General features: G+C 37.8%; 1 non-coding gene across 1 annotated transcript; it reads right to left on the bottom strand.

Annotated features, from left to right (window-relative positions):
• Positions 1 to 2535: 2535 nt before the first annotated feature.
• Positions 2536 to 2674, bottom strand: LOC128592783 (U4 spliceosomal RNA). Its single transcript, XR_008382006.1, has one exon. It is a non-coding gene; the product is annotated as a U4 spliceosomal RNA (small nuclear RNA).
• Between the last annotated feature and the right edge of the window lie 20310 nt (positions 2675 to 22984).

The raw sequence follows: 22984 nt of genomic DNA, 5'->3' as shown, positions 1-22984 counted from the left end.
CTGTGGGAGGGGCTTCCGCAGGGGACTCAAAGTGCGCATAAACACTTTGAGTCAAAACAGCAATAAAATAATAGCAAAGCCCTCTTTCAATGCTTTTGCTTTAAACATTCAAACGTCCACCCCATTATTTCTCTTAGGGCACTTTACAGCACTCTGCTAGATCAAGAGATATTTTTTACCTTATAATATAGGGGATGGTGTGTTCGGATTACCTTGAACTGGCTTTGCACACTCCTTCCTTGCAGGTAGCCTTAACGTTAGCTTATGGTCTGCCAGGAATATGTCAACAGAGTAAGTTTCACTAAATAAGGGATTTGGGGGAGCAAACCTTTTTCAGCCTTCAGAAGTGAAAGTTAAGGATTTTAACAGTAGGTAAATTTAGTATAACAAGCTGAAGTGGTGGAGTAAGTGAAAGCCTGCCTTTTTGCCATGGTATTGATGCAGGACAAGGTAGCACCATGACCTGCTGCCTTAGCCCTGGAGGTGTTGATGCTTCTGGGGACAGAGGAACAGGAACCAGCTTGCTGCAAGGGCGGGACACCTGCGGGGGAGATGCTGGCACGTGCTGTCTCCTCCACCTGCACTTCTGATTGGTGGATTTCCTGTCAGTTTCCAAGGCCTGAGAGTTCATTGGACAGCTGGCTGTAACTGACAGGACTCACACTCTAGCAGAACAACCACGCCTCCCTGCCGCTATATAAACCCCTGAGCAGAGAGCCCAAAGACAGACCTGGAACCAGCAGGAGAGCTTGTTCCCCTCCCGGATTCTCCCTTGGTTTTTGTAGTTGTCCTAATTTTTGGTTTCTGTAAATAAATCCTGACTTACCACTGATCCCGTGGTCCATCGATTTAGTCTTCAAATCACCGAGACCAAGAACCTGACATTCCAGTATCAGTACTATTACCCTTAAAAATTGGGCTGAAAATTAAAAGTTTGGAAATTAGGAACTTGGAATAATTTTATTGCAGTCTTCCATTACATGGGAAATAGCATATCTAATAGCAAGGTTACCTGAGAGATCAGCCAGTCATCTGTGTTGCAAATGTTTAACTCGTAAAAAGCAACTCACATCAAATAAAATTATGCTTACCATCAAAAAAAAAAAAAAAGGAATATGTCAACAGTATTATACTTTCCAGAACCAGCAACTCTGCTTGATTTTCCTCCTTGAATGCTGTTGTTCTTAATATGATACATCTCCCTTTATGCTGCATTCATAGTTTTGATTCTTCTTTTTCAGGAAAAACCCTCAGATTAGTATCTACTTATTTTAAAAATATTATCTAAGCCAAAATATATTAAACATGTTCGATTGGAAATTCTACTTTTTTTTTAATTGCACTCTCTAGCATGAATATTTGACATTGGTATCAGTTGGAACCCTCTCAAAAATGTCATTTAAAAACCAAGTTGTGGTATCTGTATAGCGAATCTTCCCTTCCACAAATCCTGAAGAACAGACTTGATCTGATTTTTTTAAAAAGTTACTGATAGATATCAAAGATTTTATTTCATTGTGTGATTCTATAATTAATATTGAACAATATATTGATTTGTACACATCTTACTTCTAACTCATCATAAGGCTTTGGATTAGCAGTACTTTTTTCTGAGAATAACATTTTTAAATTATAACTTTTAATCTCCAAAATGAAAATGATAATAAAACTTGTATCCCCTATAATGAAATTATTTTGGATTCTAATAACTGTTTACACAGCTGGCATATTTTTCATTATGTTACTAAAATAAGAAGGTATACACTTACGCTTTCTTGTTTACTTGACGTGAAAAAGTCCAATTTTACTTTTCCTACAAGTGAAACTTCTATTAGATGGTGTTAGAAACTGTAACCGAGGCAGAGATAATGAGTACTGAGGCCAACAACACTGGAATTTAATGGTTGTGCCAGTTAAAGTGAAGTCTTAATCTTTTTCAGTCCAGAGGGAGTCCCTCTTCCAAGCTATTCCTTAAAATTCAATCTTGTTGATTAAAATCTAGACTTATTCTAAGGCCCTCTTTGGCACCAATGTTACCTTTAGATTATTGTAGCTCCGTTATTTCAAGGATTCTTATATTTGTATTTATTTATTTATTTGGTTTTTTTTTTTGGCCGGGGCTAGGTTTGAACCCACCACCTCCGGCATATGGGACCGGCGCCCTACTCCTTGAGCCACAGGCACTGCCCTATTTCAAGGATTCTTAATTTTTAATAAGAAAACACAAGATATTTTCCAAAAGGAACAAGCAAAGACTAAAACCAGACAATTTATTCAGTGAGATATAAACACGGGTGTTTTTCTTTCCCCCTTTTTTTTTCCCATGTTGAAATGCTTTTAGTAGTCACCATACTCTGTCATTTTATCAAAATACCATAATACTTTGCAACGTTGTAACACAGATTGACCAATATCAAGATTAATATAGTGTTTAATTTAATCTAAAATTTTGGACAGGTCATAATAAATACGTTTAATATACCTTATAATTACCTGTCTAAGTGTAACATACTATATATATATTTTTTTCCAGTTTCCGTACAGACTGTCAAAAATTGCCAATGCCAACAATATTTCAAGTCGTCCTGCCGGGGTATTGGGAAAAGTTTTCAATTAGCAATAATCGTGCCTCAGATAAACCTCATTGGCTACAATATGGCCACTGCTCAAAGCTGTACAATAGATATTAAAATAAATATTATTAAATAAGCAAAATAACTCCTCTTATAAATGCAAACTTACTGGGACATTCCCTTTAGTTGAGGGAAACTTGTTAACCTAAGGAAGTATGAGGCCGGTGCCCCCTACTAGTGAGCCTATGGCTTGAAGCCACTACTCTTCTTTCCAAAGGTATCTAACAAAAGTTATCAGGCTTGGGGCGGCGCCTGTGGCTCAAAGGAGTAGGGCACCAGCCCCATATGCCGGAGGTGGCGGGTTCAAACCCAGCCATGGCCAGAAACTGCCAAAAAAAAAAAAAAAAAAAAAAAAGTTATCAGGCTTGTTCAACGGTCTGCAAGATAAAGCAGTTAAATCGCTAAGACCCTGGATTAGCCTCTCCCTGGCTCCTACTGGTTTCCTCACAGCTGTGGTCAGAGATCGTACACTTTCTAACTAACCCATTTGTTTGAAGACCAGGTTGGGGTGCAACATGTAAAGGGCAGGGCCACATCCCAGATCCCCTTGACAGAGGTGCAATAGTGCTCAGGAGGGTCCAACCTGTTCCCCAATGACATTTGTCAGAATACAAGCTAGGGATTAAATTACAGTCTTAACATCCAAAATCCCACATGAAAAATTGTTACAAAATGCTTTTGTTTGTTTCTTTCACCCCAATAAAGTTAATCACTCTCTATTTGCATATACCTGTCTTTATATTGTTACCCACATGTTCTAAAATCACTGTCCAATTCCTCGATTGTGTTTTACACTGAGATTTTCATTGCCCTTGAAGGGAAGCATCTAGGAAGAAAGTGGACATTTTCTTAGTGGCTGCCTCACAGGCATCGATTATGTGTTTATACCATGTACCTAATGAGACGCACCTGTAAGTAATGACTCAGGGATGGGGGAGTGTGGACGTGAGGGGCGTCAGCTAGAGCACCACCAGATGACCCTGACTCTTTCTTAGCTTTATCACAAGGAAAGGCGCTTGTACTTCCAAATCCTCCATTTCTATGTCTGTGGCAGGGTCCATTCTCTGTCTCCAGCTCCCTCTTTCTCTCTCTCTCTCCCTCTTGCCCCACTTTTGCCTCACTCTGTACCTTCACTGGGAAAAGTCTGCTTTACGAGGTAGGATTGATGATGACGGGTTATTATTCTCTCTGTGTTTGGCCAGTTAAGATTTAAGAACCCAACTTTTCCCTGTTGGCAAGTTCCAATGTTGACATTTTAGGGAAGAGCACATGAGGCTTCAGCTTTGGGCTCGAGCAACTTCTTAAATACAGCTTTATAAGCAATGAAGTGCTTGGGTATTCTCACTGTCACTTAGCTCCTGTTCATGTTTCTCTGCTCAGCCTCTCGAGTAGAGGAAGGTGAGCAACCAGCTCCCCGAACTCCCACCACTCACGTGAGTAAGTTAGTTTCATATGAGTGTGCAAATTATTTAGACATGAGAAATATACATTTTCTATATTCTGAATGTTAAAATATTAACTTACTTAATGAGCTAATGCATTTACTAAGTTCCCTAATTTACGACTGACTGAGATACTTAATAATACAGCCAACAGCAACATGTAGCCAGGCTGTGCTCATTTTATTAAATTAACTTGAGCAAAGTAATTGTTTGAGATCCGAGTCCGGAAAGAGTCTCACTATTAACAGAAAGGCCACCGCTCATCAACCATGTCCATATGGGATTATAATTTGGGGACTTCTCTTCTGACTCCTTCCTCACACAGATGAAGCAGTTGAGGTCCAGGGAGGTTAATGGACTTTCCCAAAGTCACCCAGCTAATGAGTTTAGAGTGAAGCAGCAGGCTGATCAAGCTAAGCAAACTGAAGTATATGCTTCCTGGTGCCAGAAGCATGTGGATAATGGACCGAACAGGAGCCGTAATTATACAATTAAAGCAGAACCATCCTCACTGAATATTAGAATAGCACATTTTAGTACAAAGACTTAAACCACAACAAAGATAGCCCAGGCAGGAAAAACCTAAAATCTCCTTTCAGTTGTTTTTCAAGACTTAGAAATCTAGCTATTTGTGGGGCTTAGAGATGTCTGAATCTGACACAAATTGCAGTTTTGTCACAGAAGTGTCAGGACCTTTAAAGTCAGCATTTATGCTGTAGGATGGCTTTAAAGTGTATATTTTATTTCTGTGCCTAAGCAACTTAGAAGATACTTAGGACAGCTTTGAAATCAACGTTCAGGCACCTTAAGATCAAAGCAAAACTCTAAGAGAGAATGAGTGAAAAACATAAAGTGGTTCCTGTTCTGAGAATGACAGGGCACACTGAGATTTCACCACACACCGTAATGGAGGTTGACTTAACAAGAAGCAATTTAGCCATGACAATTTCCCATTTTTGCTTCAGCTGGAAATGTTAACCCTCCATACTGAAGAAAAGGATAATAACATAGTCTGTAAGGATGGAGACTTTGAAACTTTAAATATTAAGGGAGGAATATAATGAGAAATCCACATTTTCTTTGCAGATTCAGCCCGTGATGTGATTTTCTCCTCCGTCTTAAGTCTGCCATGTACATACACAGCAATCAAGCAGTCAGCTCTCCACTCCAGAACCCAAGCCTGGCTTGGTTGGTGACCCAACACGAACTCTGCAAATGGGACCTAAAAGCAGACATCTGTCACTCTAATCTCAGGATTGTCGCCTGAGAGGCAATGGGTCCATATGTTTTACATTGTTATCACCATTCCCTCATTTCTTTTTCCTTACCCAGCTCTGTAGCTAAGTGAAAAAACAAAAACAAAAACTCCCTTCATAGTCTCACATAACTTGCCATATTTTTGTTTTACAATATATTTTAAAGTTGCAATTTATCTACATATATTTTCAATGTCTATGTCTCCCATGAAAATATAAGTGTAAATGGGAGAGGAACAATTTTTGGTTGTTTTTGACCCCTTTATCACATATAGTATCCTTCTTATAATAGTTTTGGCTTCAATTTGGTTCGGTTTGGTTTTTCTTGAGACAGTGTCTTTTTCTGTAGTCCAGGCTGGAAAAAGTCCAGGGGCATCACCCTAGCTCACAGCGAGCTCCAGCTCCTTGACTCAAGCGATCCCCCTGTCTCAGCCTCCCGAGGAGCTGAGACTAAAGGTACACACCACCACACCTGGATAATTTTTATAAATTTTGTAGAGACAGAGTCTGTACACTTAGGTTTGTCTGGATCAATCTCCTAATCTCGTGATCCTCCCATCTCAGTCCACCTGAGAGCTAGGGTTCCAGGCGGGAGCAGCCTCACTAAGCCGAGAGGAAACATTTTTGTTATGAACTTATCCTTAGTGCTTAGTACAACACCTAGCATAATATATATGTGTATATATATATATATATATATATTGTTTTAAGGATTAATTAATAAAAAAATGAGACATCCTTAGCCTTGTCTCTTTTAAACAACTACCACTTTTTTTAACTCTCTGTATGTCTTGAATTTGGATGGATGCATTTACTTTGTCTGAACTCTGTGTCTGAGAGGCCACATCTGGTTTCTAGTCCCTCTTGCTTCATACCAAATTTAGTTCCTCAAACAATATTAACTGCAGCTGATAAACAGACTTGATACTTTCCAAAAATCATAAGGTCACACTCATGGCTGACCTCCTTAATTTGATATTTCTTTTATGTTGACACATGTCTGAAATTGAACTGGAGCTTTGCCACACTCCCAGAAACTTGGCTGTGGAGGGAGAGTGAGTTCAGAGAAAAATAGTGTGTGTTTATCCTATAGTGCTTTCCCACTCAAACTCACTTCCCCTCCATTTCTTAGCTTTTTACATGCTCAATATTTTGTCAGTTCAGTTGGTACAGCAACATTGCAATGAATATTTACACTCTCAGGACACAATTAGTTGTAAATACTCTGACCTTTTTGTTGGACTAGGAATCATAAAAATAAAACTAAATTTCTATAGTCTGCAGATGTTCAGAACACCAAACTTATTTTTACAATATCAGTTATTCATCATTTTATTGCACTGATGCTATATTTTACACATCTTTGGAGATTTTTAACAATCACTTGGACTACTATTTGTATCTTAGTGTATCTATATAGTGTCTCTCTTTCTGTCTTTCTCTAGACACACATATATGGATATACATATATATGAATCTGTGGTAAAGGGATTTTTGAATTATCTTTAGATAGAGTCCATATTTTTAGTTCAGAGACTTTTTTTCAAATGTACAGCAAGGTTCTTTGGAAAACCCATCTCTGAACCTCTGCTTTCTGGATAACCACTAAAAATTGATGTGAAATAATAACTCAGCGCTCTCCAAAAACTTACAACAGAGAGGAGATAAAAATAATACAAGCTGTACATAGAACATGAAGTAAAATAGTGGAATAGAATCCGGGAGAATAAAACTTGGACGGAACATCAAGAAAAACTTTTCAGGAGAGACTGTAGATATCCTTAAAAATCACAGTAAAAGATGTAGAAACTAAAGTCTGTGATATACATGGTGCCAAAGGATGTGCTTCATTCTTTGTTTACTTTCTATCACGGCCTTTAGGGGCAAAGTTGGAAAAGTTAATAATATTGCACGGAAATTCGAACCATAAGAAGCATCCAGTTTCCATCCTGCTTCACAGCAAGAGGTGCATTTAGACGTATCTGAGAAGCATTCAGCATTTCGACCTCAGGCAGAGCTTCTGGACAGCCAACAGAGAAGGAAGATGGAAGTACAGCAGGGGTAGCTATTTTTTCCACTTGTTCGGACATGACAATGTCTATTTTTAAAAGCCAACAAACACCGCATGACAGCCTTTTTGGCACCTTGGGTAAGTGCTCACTTCATAGTCCCAGGTAGTGGCTTGAAGTCCAGCTCTCTCTAAAGGAATCGAAACTTTCCAAAGAAGGTCAAATATTTTCTGAAAGCTCCATTCCATTCCACAGATAAAAAGAAAGATACAGAAGGAAAAGATAATGAATTAGGCGACTACCTTACAGTCATTCTCAATTTCTAACTTCAACTTAATTTCACCCAGGCCTTGCACACAGTCAGTGCTCAATAATCACTGAATAAATTATATATCAAATCGATACTGGAAAACGCTTTAATAATACATAGAATATTTTATAGTCAAAGACCAGTTACGTTAATAATTAAACAATATTCGCTGATGCTGAAGATTTCCAGACTCCTAAAATAAAGCAGAATGAAAGATTACATCCCAATTTATTAAGTGTGAAAGTTGGAGCGTTTAAATATTGAAGCTAAGTCATAGTATTTTATCTCAGACCACACCCAGAGAAAGTCCCAGTTAAAAGTATAAAATAAATGAAATGTGCCTTCCTAATGTTGCTCTTTTGGAGCAATATCCTGTATAATGTCTGCCCTAGATAACCACCAAACTTAAGTCCTGTTCTTTCTTTATCTGGATTTTTCATTTCCACGAATGCTAAACTTCTGCATGTCCCTCAAACCTTTAAAATATAGTCAGCCTTGGGCGGCGCCTGTGGCTCAAGGAGTAGGGCGCCGGTCCCATATGCCGGAGGTGGCGGGTTCAAACCCAGCCCCGGCCAAAAATCACACACACACACAAAAAAATGTAGTCAGCCTCTGCCTCCTGCATGCTGGGGCTCCAAAAGGTCATGTGCTAAACTAATCCCTAGTTTCCTAGAGAGATGATAGCTCCTTGGTGAAATAACTGTATTTTACTTTATCTTTGATAAAGCTTTGATTTTCAACCCAGATATAAGCAAAAACGTATTAAGTTGTTCAGTCTAAGTTTTCCCTGAAGGGTTGGCGTGAGTCCCTGGTAAGAGCTGTTTGTGTGCAGTGATGGACGGCAGAGTGGGCATCTGAAAGCTTATTTCAGCATTTGCCAATGAAATTTCCCAGCCAGGTGTACATTGTCTTACCCTGTTACTCACTAAGGACATGCCCCAAAGGTCCTGAGCTAGGGAGTCCCAGGCTGCTGGTGAATGTTGAAGTCATTGAGATTCAACGACAAATGCAAGTCTGCCCAAAGTCACAATCATCTGTGAGTAATTGTGTGGGTTTATTATGCCCACGCATTTTTTTGACACTCCTGCATTGAGAGATAGTGGCTGTCCTCTTGTTTTAGGCTGGCTGGTGACTGCTGGGAATGATAGAGTACAACCAAAATTCCACTGTGAAGCTGTTGGCCCTGCCTATTAGGTGACAGGCAGCTTCTGCTTGGGACTCTGGGAGCTTTGAGCCAATGTGTAAAATGTCTCACAGCTTGATGGAAAGTTCTGAGGCCCGTGTATTTTTTCTGTCCTGAAGAAGATTCCATGTATTAGAGTGAAAGTGACAGAGACCTCAGATTATCTCTACCCTGCCACATGGGGAAGAAGAAAACCCAGTCGAGTTCTTCCAAATGCCCTGGCCTACAAAACACACAAGGCCATAAGAGGTGGTAATTATTTTAAGCTGCTACTAAGTTTGAGGATAGTTTAGTATACAACAATTAATAACTCTAAGGGACAAGGTACATTGTGTCATTTTCAGAGGCCTGGGTAACCTGCTCTTTGTACCCACTTGGGAAATTGCTAACCTTTTTCAAAGCACTTCAGACACAAAGTTAACAACTAGAGATCTGTCCTGTCATCAGATTATGAAGACTTCTTTAAATGACAAACTTTTCATCATGTTCTTAAAATAAACTGTTGCATGAATAAGATTTTGATCCTCCAATCGTGTAAGGACCAAAGAGAATTGTTGAGGAGGATAAAATTAAATGATGTACATAAATTCATTTGTAAAGTATAAAATAAAATCCAAATTAAGATATCACTCCCGTGAAGGTTTGAGGAACACTCTTCTCCGTGAAACATTTTGGGCTAGGGAATGTTATTTAGCCTGTAGCCTGGAGAATTAGAGCACTATGGTATTGTTATGAGAAAAGAACTGGTAAAACGAACATCTGAGAAAATAAGTAAACCTTCAAGCAGACATGCAGAAAAAGATTTGTTAAACATCTTTGTATATGTATCGTTCATAGAGCTCAAAATTCACCTTTACAGGTCTGTACTTATTCATATCAAATATATTCACAAAGTTGGGCATCAGTCATCACTAATTGCAGAATGTTCTCATCACCCAAAAAGAAACCCTGCACCCAAAAGTGATCATTTAGGAATTAAAAAAAAAAATTGATGGTAATAATCAGAAAAGTCGCAATTTAGGACAAATCCAGAGATTCCAACACAGCAGGAAACAAACTATGAGGGTCACAAGCAGGAGAAGGGACAGAACAGCATGAATAAAAGGGCTAACACACCAAGCCAGAGCAGATTTTACTGAAAAGGCTTGCTTAGAAGTTAGCCCTTCTGGGGGACCCAACAGGTGAATAGTTACCCACAATGACATAAAACTTTCTCAGGGTGATAAGAGTGAACACTTAACATAGACTGTATAAATAATGTAATTTATGCTGGCACTTTCCCTCTCACTGTCTAGAATTTGGGTAGATGATGCTACAAGTGCCTATGTGATCAGCCCCTAAGAAAAATTATGGGCACTGAGTCTCCTGAAGCTTCCAAAGAATGAGTCTAAAGCGAGCCATGGAAATTCTGAGGCTTGTATATTTTTTCCAAAGACCTCAAAGAAACACAAAGAACCCTCCATGTTCATGATGTTATGTTAATAAAGAAATAAATATAAGGGTTCATTTATTTTGTAAATATATACTAAAATACTACCATGGACTAGATATTATGCTAAGAGCTGAGAATTCAGTGGTGAGCATGACACAATGATTTGCTTTTAACTTTCTCAAAGAAGCCTACAGTTTTTCAATAGAAACTTTGAAAGCATATTTGCCTTCTTAACATATCCACATACACTATCTTTTTAAAACTAGTTTTAAAATGTGTGTTACAAACTCATAGCAGATGAAGGCACACAGGCCAAGAACAGAGAGAGTTGTAAATGTTACTTCTAAGATTTTATGGCAGGTTGTCATGGAATGAAATGATCATGGAAGGCACTTAATTCTATGAAATGCTTCGTTAATTATCATCTGTGTTGGCTTTTTATTATGAACAGAAATGATTGAATATCTTAATGCAATTATATACCAAGCAATATTTATTTATTTATTTATTATTGTATGAGACAGAGTCTCACTCCATTGCCCTGGGGTTGAGTGCCATGGTATTATTGTAGCTCACAGCAACCTCAAACTCCTGGGCTCAAGAAATCCTTTTGCCTCAGCCTCCTGAGTAGCTGGCACTACAGGCACCTGCCATGACACTCAGCTAGTTTTTCTATTTTAGTAGAGATGGCTTCTCACTCTTGCTCAGGCTGGTCTCAAACACCTGAGTTTGAGCAATCCACCTACCCTAGCCTCCCAGAGTGCTAGGGTTATAGGCATGTACATTGCACCTGGCTCCAAGCAGTATTTTCTAAATGTTAACCAACCACTGGACACTGATACCTGGACTGTCCCATGTCAGAGACGTATGTCTAAATGGCTTCTGCAGACAAGTAAGGACGGACTGGTAAGATCTTGTAGCAACTAAATGTGCACCAAAACATATCTGTGGATTCCCTCTTGACATTTTCACCATCTTCTTTGGATGCAGTCATTAAAATGGTGCATAAAGAAGGAGACCTAGCATAATCTTGTGTTTGGTTGGGAGAATGAAGATGGATGATAAAAGGCATAAACTATACAGCAGTGGCAGTAAAATGAATGTTCCTCTCTTCTGATGCTCTCCGTCATAAGTGTTTAAGGAGTATTATATTATTATGATCCACATTGCCTCTTTGTCCTTTATAAACACCTTCCAAAAAAAAATCTATGAAAAAGTATTAAGCTACTTGCTGAACTGACCGACAGCAGTTTAGAGCCACTGGAATGTCCAGGTTGTTATTATATTATTTATTATTCTAAGCTGCCAAAACTTAAGACCATTGCAGCATCTGAGCAGAAACCAGACTCACCAGAGTCTACAGAATGAGAGGAGCCTAGAAGGTAGAACATGGGGAAACTTTGTGGGGGTCTCTTCCTGCTGTTTTCTGAACAGTAGCCCCCTTTCTTAAAATGCTTTCCTCCATTTCTGGTGGTCCTAGTGTGGTTTGCATTCATCATAATCTCTTCCCCAGGATGTAGGGATGGTCATCTGGTATAGGTCCAGAAAGCTTAATGCTCTAGACTGCTGTTAACTGTTAATAATCTACTGGCAAGTAACCCCAATATGTTCAATAGCATTGCTCTCTGAGATGGGCAAGAGGCTTGTCAGGTGTAGAACACCTTTTCCCCTTAGAATGACTGGAGTGAACGAAGTTGGGTCACCAATCATCTCCGCCACGGTGACAGAGACCGTCTATGAAATTAATACAAGTGAAGACAAAAAAAGCAAAAAGATTTCTGGTAGCACTGAGACACTGGTTCCAATCCCTGAGGCTCTTTAATCACAAGCTACATCTAATTCCTCTCCAACCGCTGAATCAGAACATTTTCTTTTTGCATATATTTGTTGCATGGATTTTTTTCTGCCAGTTTTCTGCCAGTGATAACATTTGGTACTTAAGGAATAGTCAGAGGTAGAAGTTTCTACAAAAGGTACTGACATACAGTCAATAGAGTTTTATAATTTTATTTATTTATTTTTTTTTTTTGTGGTTTTTTGGCCGGGGCTGGGTTTGAACCCACCACCTCCGGCATATGGGACCAGCGCCCTACTCCTTGAGCCACAGGCGCCGCCAGAGTTTTATAATTTTAAAGAAAGCATAACAGTCAACCATATCGTGAAATTAACTTCCAAGGTGATTCTTATGCTCTACGTGGAAACCCCCACTAGGAGGCTGAGTAAAGTCACATAAAGAAAACACCTGACTTTACAAAGCCTGAGGGAGTAGAAGACCTCAGTGGCCATCCTTGTATGGGGGTATGGAAGATATTGTGAGGGAGGACTGTAACAACTTAAGATTTGGATACAATTACCCCAAATTGGTAAGTAGCACTGGTTCTGTTTGAACTAGAAATGTGTGGGATTAAAGGCTATTTTTTCTCTAGGTAAGATCTACTGTCATAAGACCATTTCCTTAAAATAAAACTTCTTTATGAAACACCAGCACAAGCACTTTAGCAAGAAATTTTCTTCTTTTAAATTTTCTTTATTTTTTCCCCCTCTGGTGCTAGAGCCAACTGATTTTGTCTTTATGCCCAAAATCTTCTAGCCTTAGGGATACATAATGATCATATCTCTACTAAAATGAAACTGAGGTTCCACATTTTTAAATGAGTATGTCTAATACATAGAAATAAGCTTAGATAGTGCAGAGATTTCCCAAGGGATCTGAACAATACAGGTAATTTAAATATTAAAATATTATAATTTTGAATATATTCACAACTTCAGGGCTGATGTGATTGACATTCCTTAAAAAGAATTGAACCTCAAAATGTCTGAGTTCTGTTTCTGAAATAACAGAGTAATCATTTTTAGTCACATAAAGTTCACGTCTGCCCCAAACTTTTTGAAAACCACTTTATATATCGTGACAGTTCCCACATGGTGCACCTACTTTTCTAAGGAGAAAACACTGTTTCCCAGATTCCCTCACTTCTAGGATGCTGTCATGTGGTTTAAGTTTTACTAACCCTACTTGACTTCCTGAAAAGTAAATGTGGGCAGGAGTGAGATGAGCTCGTCACTGGGTGGGAGGCTCATCTCTGGATCTCGGGGTGCCTGAGGTGAGGTCCTGCTCCGTCTGGGATAGCTCCCTGTGTCCATCCACAGTGACCAGCTCAGAGCAGTAGCTATTGGCAGCACAGTCCTGTGTTGTGGGGGGTGTTGCTGCTGATGACTTTGCTCTGAGTGCCACATCTGAGCCTAGCTTCCCTAGCCCCCACAAAGTCCCTGAAGTTATCAAATATCACAAACCCCTTTCTGCTAAAATTACCAAGAGTAAACTCAGTTGTTTCAATTAAGGACCCTAGAGTCAGACAGGTCAAAAATCGTAAATCTACTTATAAATGAATAAATCAGAATATAATTACCATTCATTAAATAGCAGATTTAATACTTTAGAAGAAAGAAAGCATATATATATATGAAAATGTTCAGTAAACCTTTATGCAATATATAACCAACAGATGAAGTTTTATTGTGATCATTACATGTCCTCAAATAATTTTAATCTATGATCCTACCATACTTTTGTTTTATATGCTTCTTAACAGTGATGTAAAATAAGCATGTATTTTACAAAAATTCCAACCATGCTATTTCACCTTTCTTAACCATTTCCTTAGTAATAGTGGTCTTGAAATCATGGATAGTACCAAACAGAGGCATATGATAAACTTGTCCCCCAAATTTTAAATATCCTCTCTCAAATCATTCAGGAAAATGAAGCATGTTTAACCCTATGAGCTAACAACGCTTTCAGCTAAGTATGAAAGTGAGAAGGGCAAGCGCAACTCTGACAAGTGAATGCATCTTAAATTCAGCACCACTCAATGCTCCTTCTCTAGAGGATGCCAAATACCACCCGACGATGGAGATATCGAGTAATAGGGTGCATTGATACAAAACATTACCATGCATGTGAATGAGAATAGTAAAATCCCAAAGGGATCCGCTAGGGAACAGAATCACCGTTCTTTATAAAAGGTAAAGGCATACATACAGATACACACACACACACACACACACAAACACACACACACACACACACACATCCAAACAGCAGCAGCAATTGGAGTGACGTCAGTGAGACTACAAATAACTGATCGGGTAACATAATACAAACACAATCATGGAATTTTTTTTAATTCACAACGGAGCATCTTAAACATGATTCACGGAAATGACATTGATGAAGAATTATATGAGTTTTAAAATGAAAAATATTTCTGGAGTCGCCCTATGTTTACATGCAAAATCACATTAACTCACCTTTTAATTTTCAAACTTCTTAAACAAAAGATTATTGCAGCAATATTCCCCCACCCTTTCTTACATTGTAACATAAACACCTTTTATTGCACAACTGTGCTCTGATTTTCTGTGCCTGTTTCTCGCTCTGGTTTCTGCTTTCAGAGGATGAAGTACTACATGTTTTCCATTTGCAATGAGAAGCCTCATTGAGATCACGCTGGATCTCTGAAGTTAAAGTGCCATCTTGTGCCAAAAGGAGGCATCTTAATATAGATTTTTGTAAATATTGCCAAAATGATTGTTTTCATATAATAGAGATATATCAAGTACATATAAAACCCTCAATATGAAATTGCCTAAATATGAACATAGTTATATATATGTATGTTATAGTTTTATATATATGTATGTATCTGACTTTGATTTATATATAGAGTTATATAGAGTTATATATACATGTATGTATCTGACTTTGATTTATATATAGAGTTATATATAGTTATATATGTATGTTATATATAGTTATATATATATGTATGTATCTGACTTTGATTTATATATAGAGTTATATATAGTTATAGTTATATATATATGTATGTATCTGACTTTTATTTGCTTTGCTAACAGCATCACATTAAGCTTCACCTGGGTAGCTTACATCATGCATTCTGCATTCACGCCACTGCACTCAGCTTCTTGTGATCACAGTACTATCAGCATAAAATGAATCCTTTAGACCTCATGCTCTCATACAGCACTGAAGATTGTTTAAGACTTAAGTAATAGTTCTTTAAGGATGAAGGGCAAACCCCAGTCTCTCTAATAAACTTGGAATGCCTGTACCAGTCCTGCCACTTGGAACAGATCCATTCTATTTCAAGAATTTAAATGCTCAAAACATTGTACCCAGGAGAGAAGGCCAATGCCAGCACACACTCTGCTGCCAGGGCACAGTCAGCAACTGCAGGGATTCCATAGAGCAAGCAAAACGATTTCCTGCATCTAGCCTGACAGCTTTCAAAAAGGGTCTCATGGGACCAGTGAGAGATGTATAATTCCCTCCGTGCTGACAATGCTGTCATGTAACAGTTAGTACATGGAAATGCCATTGACTTGGTTATTACCAGTTCTTAAATCAATATCTAAGATATAGGTAGACATTTTAAAAATAAAGAGTCTAGACCAGATTTTTAATAGGTAACACACACTGCAAAATTATACTACAAAACACAGTCAACCATCTGGAATGTGAAAAGATCTCTCTCATATAACCTCAACCATGATGAAAGAATCACAGTTACTAAAATAGATTCCAGTCTTAAAGTAAATGTGAAATCAGAGTTCCAGGAAAGCCTGATTTGGGGGTCAGTAGATCTACAGATTCTCAGATAATTACAAACTGATTGGTATCCAAATATAAGGCTAAAATACACTCAAGAGATCAACTAAATAATTCCCTTTCCTCTTGAAAAGGTTCACTCAAGAGATGAATAGTTCTTTCCAAATTGTATAACATTTAAACGCTTTGAAATAACATTTCTTTTGTTTTGATGCAGCTCTTGAAGGGGCCATACAAAGGAATTACATTGCAGGGAAACAAATATATCCTTGGGGATTACTAGTGTCATTTTTGGGTGCATTAAGAAATAAACAAATTTGTTTTGGTTCTAAATCACTTGATTTTACATCTAAATCTGTTCTTTGCATTGGAAGTTGTCTGATAGCATGGCACAATTCATGATGTTTACGGCTTGTACTAATCTTTTAAAATACGGTATATCTAATCTTATTCTCTTGTTTAAAGATTTATCAGGTAGCTTTAATTTTATATTGAGCATTTATTATATGTCTCTCATCCTACAGAGTGTTTTAAAAAATTATCTTTTCCAATCTTCATAACAGCTGAGGCTCAGGATGGTAAAACACATTTTCTAAAATCAAATACCCAATTTGTGTTATGTAGGGAAGTGCCTTTATTTTTAATGTTTACTTCTGCTCAACCCAACTTCAAAAAACGATTTACTTTTCTCATTATTATGTGTTATTTGGTAATGAGGCAAATATTAATTCATTTAAAACCACTGCAGCATTTCCATAAACAGAGTATGCTTGGATGTCCTGTGTGCAGTTTAGCTTACAGAATATGCCCTCACCGTGGTTTCTGCTCACCTTATCTCTAACAGGTTAATTAAATGGAGTGGCATTTTAGGTTCCTCTGCTAAATATCTCAGATGCTGAGCCCATGAGTAGAGATTGGTGACACCACTGTCCGACACCACCCTCCAGGGCTCTCAATGTTGTTTTGTCCCATGTCAAAAGGGCTCTCCATTGAGTTTTATCTCACACAGTCTAATGCTCGTAGCACAAACTGTGGGTTGAGGGACAGCGCTAGCGCCACGCAGGATCGCAGAGGTGGTGCCAGCATCACCCTCATCTCACACAGACACCCCTCACTCCCTCCCCCTTCCTCTCCACGTCTCCAGAGTCTTTCATTTCTTTTCCTCCCTTTTGTGGTGAGGGTGTGAGACTGGAGATTTGAAAAGCATTATCTCGCAACTATAGACCTGTAGTCTATTAGTCTTATGAAAGGGAAAAAAATGTCATTTATGATTTATGTGCAGAGGCGAGCACTGCTGCGTGGCCTTTCAACAGACACTTGACCCATTACAGACTATAAACAACTGTGAATGGGGTGGGGATCTGAAAGTCACATCAACCTCAGGACGCTGTTTCACATGGGACCCTTGAAATACATGTCAAAGTCTGGGATCAGCTCAATATTTTAATGAACAAAACTCATGTCTGTTTAAGAGCATGAATTACACTCTATTTTTTTTTCCCCCCGCTTTTCCCTGAATGTCTTTCAGGCCAATCAGGTGGACCTGTAAACATGGCCCTTTGGTGGGGTGAGAAGGTGCAAATCAACAGCTACTAAAGAGCTCCACCATATAATTTAGAATTCTGTTTGGTCACCAGATTTACCTATTAGAAAAAGTAAGAAAGGGCACTGTCTTTCTCTCTCCCTCTCTAGATAAACCCACAGGTAAACACATATTCAGAAATATTTCTAAGGCAGAGGGAAAAGCATAGAATTAAATGTAATTTATTTCTATTCAGACAGACTGACCTTACAAGGCACTGAATGTTTGACTCTGCCTGAGTTGTCAATGAAAGCCACGTCTGACGCGTCCATGTTTTTATGCTACTATTGATTAGTTTTACATTCCTTTCACCTTGACCCCAACTACTGAAAGGAAGAAAATGTCTGCCCTCAAAGATTCTAACACAAAAAGATTAAAAACTATAAAACACACTTATAAAATGAGAGGAGAGGTGTCCTTGTCTCGTGTTGCCTGTCTTGTCTCCAGAAACGATTCTATCGAGGCAGGTGGTGGCTTCTCTTAACGACGTCTGCCCTCCTTCTCCTCCTCTTCCTCCTGCTCTCATTCAAACTGTAAAAATTAAAACCCAAAGCTATAAAGGGAATTTTAAAAGCCTGAAACATAAGGACTTGTGCACTGTACTCAACTGTGGCCTGTGCCTTGAGTTTTCCTGACCTGCTGGAAGCTCTTCTCTGCCCTGGACCTGCACATCGTGAGCTGGGGGGGCATCCACAGCATGTTGATTCACTCCCTGCTTCTGAGGACACTGATGGTGCTGGACTGAATCAGAGGATAGAAACCCAGGAAAGCATGATCTTTGCCTTCACATTGCTTAGAGTACGGGGCAGGGAGATCCAGGGGCAGTAAAAGATAGTGATGTCCCCAGCTAGGGTCAGGGGAAGGAGACTCTAAGAGGCATGGGAGCTGAGGCATAGGAATAAGTGAGAATTATCCCAATGGAAGGGGACAGCACCAAGTGAACAGAGACAGAGCTTTCATGCTTGAAGGTATGGAGGTCAGACACACTGAGGAGGGCAGATACAAATAACCAGCAAAAATTTAAGGTTGATGCAATACTTTCCGACGGTCATCTCCTCAAGGTCACACACTGGTTTATTCTTGTTTTTTGCTTATAATGTTTCTACACTGCCTCAGATATTACTCTCTATGTGGTAGAGGCCAAATAATGATTCTTATTTGACCTTAATTCAGTAAGTTTGGTAGTATCAGAATAAAGACATGTAGATTCACTGACTTGACTTCTTTCCAAAGCCCTCAAGATCCATAAACCACCTACCTCTTCAGCTGCTTGCTCTACAAGGCTACGCTGTACAATGTCTGGTCAAAAGCACATACTACACAGAAGCTCCTGAAATTGTGGCAACCTTATGTTAAGTTCAATACTTAGAATAAATTTCCTCCACAGTTATTCCATCTATTAAGACTTCCATTAAACCAGTTAACTGGGAATAACTTCTGCCTGACCCTTTTAAACATCTAGCCTGACTAGATTTCTAGACAAATATTAAAACTCATTTCTGATGATGTTCTGGGAATGAGCAGTTAAACTGCTGTCCCAAAGATCTCTTCCTTTATGCCAATTTGAAGAGGAGCTTAAAATTTAGGTTCAAAAACTATCAGACTACGTGTACCTTGTAATTGTTCCTTTCAAAATTATAAAACACATTCTTGAATATTAATAGTGTTGGAGCTGATCAGAACAATAGACAGATGTGTGTCTTTCCGCCATCTGTCAAATGGACTCCCTGTGAAGTATGACTTTACTGTGTGTAATTTTTGAAACGAAATTAATGTTTTTCTTTAGAAAAATTAGATCTCATAATTGAAATTCTGTTTTAATGCCGTTGTTTAAACTGAAATATGACCACTACGCTATTCCTCCTTTTTCTAAAGTTCTCCTTGAAAGTCATTTTTTAATTCACTGTTTCTCTGACAGCCTCGCATCTTTTTCTATTTCCTAGTCTATAAACCACACACACATACACATGCACACTTAATGGTTTTTATATTTTCTCCTGAGACAGAATCACTGTTAATAAAGTTTACTCTCAATGGTAGACTTTAAATGATGTCTAGGGTCATAAGAACCATAAGAAATTAAACTCTTATTTGTCAAAGAGTAAATGCCTATAAAGTAAATTTATCGATAAATTAAAACAAATACACAACTTTTTCGTGTTTGATGTGTAGCGTGTTTCTTACTCTTGATTATTTAAAATCACAAGAAGATGCTGCTGGACGCTGAGTAGATAATGGGACTTTACATTCTGATCAAGTTATTGAAGAAAGTTGAAATAGAAATCAAGTATATGTTAGATATTTATACTGTCGGTCAATTACAATGGTTCGGAATAATCAGAGTCTATAGTGATATTCATTTTAATATATCAAGTATTAAACATAATTATCCCAGCCCTTTGCTAAGGTAAATAGGGAACAGCAGTCCACTTAGTGCAATTAACATTTCTTAAAGAATCTCCTAAGGAAAAAGGATTCACATTTTGTGATAACAGTAATTACTCATATGTAGTCCGCTGTTTATGATTGTCCAATAAGTTGAGTAAACTTTCTGTGCCAAGCGCTAGTGTGAAAGCTGAAGATTGACTCAGGTCTTGGTACTTCTAAGCTTCCATGGCATATGATAAACTTCAAATTTGCTTAATCTTATTCTTAGTCTTGCATGAGTAATATCTTGTAAGATGTTCCTGGAAGCATACTGCATCATCTCCAGAGCACCTGATAAAAGTTGCCTGCAAATAAGTGAACTGGAGGGTTAAAAGTTTTAAGTTGCGAGAGTTTCTACACCACTGGGGAGCAGCTGAGCTTACTCATGCCAATATCCAATAGTCAGGATCTGTGGCTGGTACGTGGAATGATGGGCTAACCACGGTTTTAATTTAAGACTATGGTGAGCACCTGTATCCCACAAAGAGTATTTATTCACCTCCACCCCAATTCCTATGGATGCCCCAAGATAGAACTGTGAAAAATCTATAAAAAAAAGTATAGGTAGAAGTTTCAGGAAAAAAATAATGAAAAATATCTGTCTAGAAAAGTGTGCCTGTGGGAATTTATGCAAAATTACTATTTTTAGAAAAGGTACTTCAAGAAAACATTCTTGGCGGGGAGAAAGCCTGCTATTGTTTGTGACAGACAAGAGGAAATTCAGATCCAGAACAAATGATGCTCAGATTATATAAAGATGTGAGTATAGAATTCCATTTCTGAATGAACAAGCTACCTTGAACAAGCATATTTGATGTGAAGTTTACATTTACAATAAAAAGCTACATACTTAAAAACAGTGATTCCCAAATACTAGTGCATATTAGAATTAGCAAGAGCATCTTTAAGGACAAGCTCTTAGCTCCTTTTCCCCATGGTTCCCCTGATTTCTCACTCACTGACAGAGCCTTTTGAGGGAAAACTTTTATCTTTCTTCTTCAACTAAGTATAAAAAAATTATAATAAAGGAAATATGGCAATGGGTTTGATTTTGAAGGATGACATTAAAACTGTACTTTTAGAACTAATGGGACACTTTTTTTTTTTTTTAGAAACATTTTCCCCAGAAAATCAGTGAAGGTATTGCTTTTGACAACACTCTTTTAATAAAGAACGTATGACATAGAGCAACATCAGGAAATCTCATGCCCTAAGTGAATTTAAGAATTATTTATTGTTATTACTGTAATTATCATCTTGCAAAACTTCCTTAATATAAAAAGGAAGACATTGAGGCCGGGTGCAGTGGCTCATGCTTGTAATCCTAACACTCTTGGAGGCCAAAAGAGATGAGTTGCTTGAGCTCAGGAGTTCAAGACCAGCCTGAGCAAGTGTGAGATCCTGTCTGTAATAAAAATAGAAAAGTTTAAAAAATTAACCAGGCGCGGTGACGCACACCTATAGTCCCAGCTACTCTGGAGGCTGAGGCAAGAGGATCACTTGAGCTCAGAACTTTGAGGTTGCTGTGAGCTGGGATGACATGGTATGCTAGCCTGTACATTAGAGTAAGTATTAGCCTCAAAAAAAAATCAAAATGAGCTGTTTACATAAATATAAATGTCCACACACATATATACATGCACACATACAGAAATAAAAAAGCATACAAAACTGTAGAAAAAGTATTACTACATTAAGTTAAACAAAATTAAAAATTATTTGTAGTCAAAAGGCATAAATATTGATTTGAGGAGATACCAAATCCTCTGAGGTACTTTACACATTATTTTCTTCTGTCAGAAATAAAATACAAGAATAATTTGTATAAGATACCTATATAGTTAACAGATATATTTAACTATATTGAAGAATATTAATAATTAATAAAAAACTTATGGATAGTTTCCCAAGAAAGGCTCTCGAATGATCACTTCAAAAACATCATGTCATAGATTGTTTTAAATTCATTTTCATTAAGTTCATTTTTTTTCTTTTTGAGATCATGGTTGACCTTTTTAACTTCAAACAATGTGACAAAGAAGCTAAAAACCAAGTATAGGAAATTTTGTCATAGTTTTGGTGGAAGAAATCCCAGTGAACTTGTTCACTCTGCTATGACTCATAGGGAGGAAGTGTTTTCTCATATCTGGAAAAATTGAAGTTACCTGAGTGATTTCTCCAACTTATCTAAGATGATGTTCAAAGAATTACAGTAAACATCAGAAACAAGAAAAAAAGGAAAACTTCAGGAATCAAACACAAGACACAACACCTGTGTGAGTGTAGTGTGTGCGTGTGTGGGGTGGACTGGGCATCACTCTGATGAGGGAAGGGCCTGATTTTAAGGAAAGTAGCCCTACATCAGTGAAGGTGAAATCTAACTATGTACTTTTTATAAGTAATTTATCTGTATTTAGATAATACCATGAAATATTATATTAAGTGTGATATTACTATTTACTGAATAAATAAAAGGTAAATCAATAAAAAAACAATAAGAGGAATGTCTAAAACACACCCTTTAAAAATCATCACTCTTGGACATATCTATTATTTACTAAGCTTTAAACTGCTATGTAAGATTAGTTCTCAAAGCTTTCCTGAAGCCAATTATTCATCTAAAAATTATTTCTATATTCAAACACTTGATATTCTAGAATCATTATTAGACAAATTATAGACAAATTATTCAAATAATAATTAGACAAATTCTTAGACAAATTATTCATATAATAATTTATATGAAATCTTTGCCTTCCAATGCAAATGGATTTGGTAAAGGTATATATATTTTTATTGATGCAAACCATATGATTATTTAAAACGTCTATAAAACCAGTGTATGGTGCCCCATGATCACATTAATGTACACAGCTATGATTTAATAAAAAAATAAAAAAAAAATCCACCATGAGGCAGAGCCTGTGGCTCAGTGGGTAGGGTACTGGCCCCATATACCGAGGGTGTATGCCTCACCCTGCCCCGGCCAAACTGCAACAACAACAACTACAAAAAGAGCCAGGGGTTGTGACAGACACCTGTAGTCCCAGCTACTCGGGAGGCTTAGGTAAGAGA

The sequence above is a fragment of the Nycticebus coucang genome, chromosome 8, assembly GCF_027406575.1.
Source record: "Nycticebus coucang isolate mNycCou1 chromosome 8, mNycCou1.pri, whole genome shotgun sequence".
NCBI lineage: Eukaryota > Metazoa > Chordata > Mammalia > Primates > Lorisidae > Nycticebus > Nycticebus coucang.
The sequence above is the reverse complement of the archived record's forward strand: the minus strand, read 5'-3'. Positions and strand labels throughout refer to the sequence as shown.